The sequence below is a fragment of the Octopus bimaculoides genome, chromosome 28 (assembly GCF_001194135.2).
Source record: "Octopus bimaculoides isolate UCB-OBI-ISO-001 chromosome 28, ASM119413v2, whole genome shotgun sequence".
Taxonomy (NCBI): domain Eukaryota; kingdom Metazoa; phylum Mollusca; class Cephalopoda; order Octopoda; family Octopodidae; genus Octopus; species Octopus bimaculoides.
In genome coordinates, this window is record NC_069008.1 from 16,658,744 (window position 1) to 16,660,645 (window position 1,902).

Below are 1,902 nucleotides of genomic sequence, written 5' to 3' on the forward strand. Positions count from 1 at the left end.
TCTCTCCTGTATGAATACGTCTGTGATTAGTTAAGGCACTGTCTTGAGAGAAAGATTTACCACAGGTATCACAGTGAAATGGCTTCTCTCCTGTATGAAGACGTCTGTGATTAGTTAAGGCACTGTCTTGAGAGAAAGATTTACCACAAGTATCGCAGTGATATGGTCCCTCTCCTGTGTGAATACGTCTGTGTCTTCTTAAGTTACTATTTTCAGTGAATGCTTTGCCACAGATATCACAGTGATATGGTCTCTCTCCTGTGTGAATAAGTCTGTGTTTTGTTAAGGCATTGCTTTGAGAAAATGATTTACCGCAGGTATCACAGTGAAAAGGCTTCTCACCTGTATGAATACGTTTGTGAGTAGTTAAGGTACTGCTTACAGAGAATGATTTACCACATGTAACACAGTTAAATGGCTTCTCTCCTGTATGGATACGTGTGTGTGTAGTTAATTCACTGTTTTGAGAGAATGATTTACCACAGGTAACACAGTGATATGGTCTCTCTCCTGTATGAAAACGTTTATGTTCAGTTAAGTGAACGTTTTGAGAGAATGATTTACCACAGGTATCACAGTAAAAGGGCTTCTCACCTGTATGAACACGAATGTGATTAATTAACTTACTATTTGTTGAGAATAATTTACCACAGATTTCACAACTATGTTGTGATTTTCCTAATTCTTTTGACATTTCTCTGAGGGATAATAGGTTTATTATATCTGTTCTCTAAAACATTTTCCTTTAGTCTCTAAACCAGGATGAATGTTCCAATGTTAAAAAAGTTGTTTTGTGCCAATGTCATCCATTAATCTGAAATAATAAAGAAACAGAATTAGATATAGAGGAGAGATTAAAATGGAAATGTTACAATATTTCTTTATTGATTAACAAAAGACATCAAATAACATTGGGCGAAATCTAAAAATCTGTAAACTACAACTTCATTTTTTGCAACATTACATAACACACACACACACATATATATATATATATATTAGACAAAATGAGATAACAAAGCAAAGTCTGTGAGGAGTTTACAGTACATTTATGAGGAAAAAGATATAGATGTAGCCTTACAGCTGTTTCTGGGATATTATGGATATCCCTTCATCAGAGATGACGAAAGATGGTTAAATAGAAGTAAATATTTGAGTTCGAAATAAGGAATTATTTTGGAAAAGGAGGAGATAGGGAATATAGAGGGAAGTAAAATATATATGGATATTGTAATTGCAGTTCCATTATGCAAGGAAAGTGGGGTATAGAAATGGTAAAAATGTCTCCTATACATGGTAGTTCATGTTTAGCTATTTGAAAGTATGGAGCCATGGATTCTGTGTTGTTCATTCAAAAGGGTCTTGTGGTGTGAATGAAAACTTGAGAGTGTATTGGTATTTATTTGTGGATAGATGGTGGGGAAGGGTGTGTCTGAGTCGAATGAGGAGGAAGGTCAAAATGAAAACAGGGAGAGAAAATGGGAGGAAGAAAGAGTGACAGACATGCTCACAATTCTGCCAGCTTGCTACCTTATTTAGCAAAGACATTAAATATAACAACAATATATTCGCTGCCAGTGCCCCTGGACTGGCTTGTGCGGGTGGCACATAAAAGACACCATTTCGAGCGTGGCCGTTTTCGTGCGGGTGACACGTAAAAGCACCCACTACACTCTCTGAGTGGTTGGCGTTAGGAAGGGCATCCAGCTGTAGAAACTCTGCCAAATCAGACTGGAGCCTGGTGTTGCCATCCGGTTTCACCAGTCCTCAGTCAAATCGTCCAACCCATGCTAGCATGGAAAGCGGACGTTAAACGTTGAAGTATGTTATATGCAGTATATCCAGGAGCATGTTTATACTTCAAACATCACAATATGTTATCTTGCCAATGCAGGTTATAAC

General features: G+C 37.4%; 1 protein-coding gene across 2 annotated transcripts in view; it reads right to left on the bottom strand.

The window, feature by feature from the left end:
• The window catches only part of LOC128251053 (zinc finger protein 470-like), a 14,698-nt gene that overhangs the window by 6,965 nt on the left and 5,831 nt on the right, over positions 1-1,902 (bottom strand). The window contains exon 2 of one of the 2 annotated variants that reach the window (XM_052977367.1): positions 628-814. The gene's annotated coding sequence lies outside the window, so the exon portion shown is untranslated. Of the gene's footprint in view, positions 1-627; positions 815-1,815 lie in introns of both variants that reach the window. The other variant, XM_052977368.1, reaches the window with a different exon arrangement.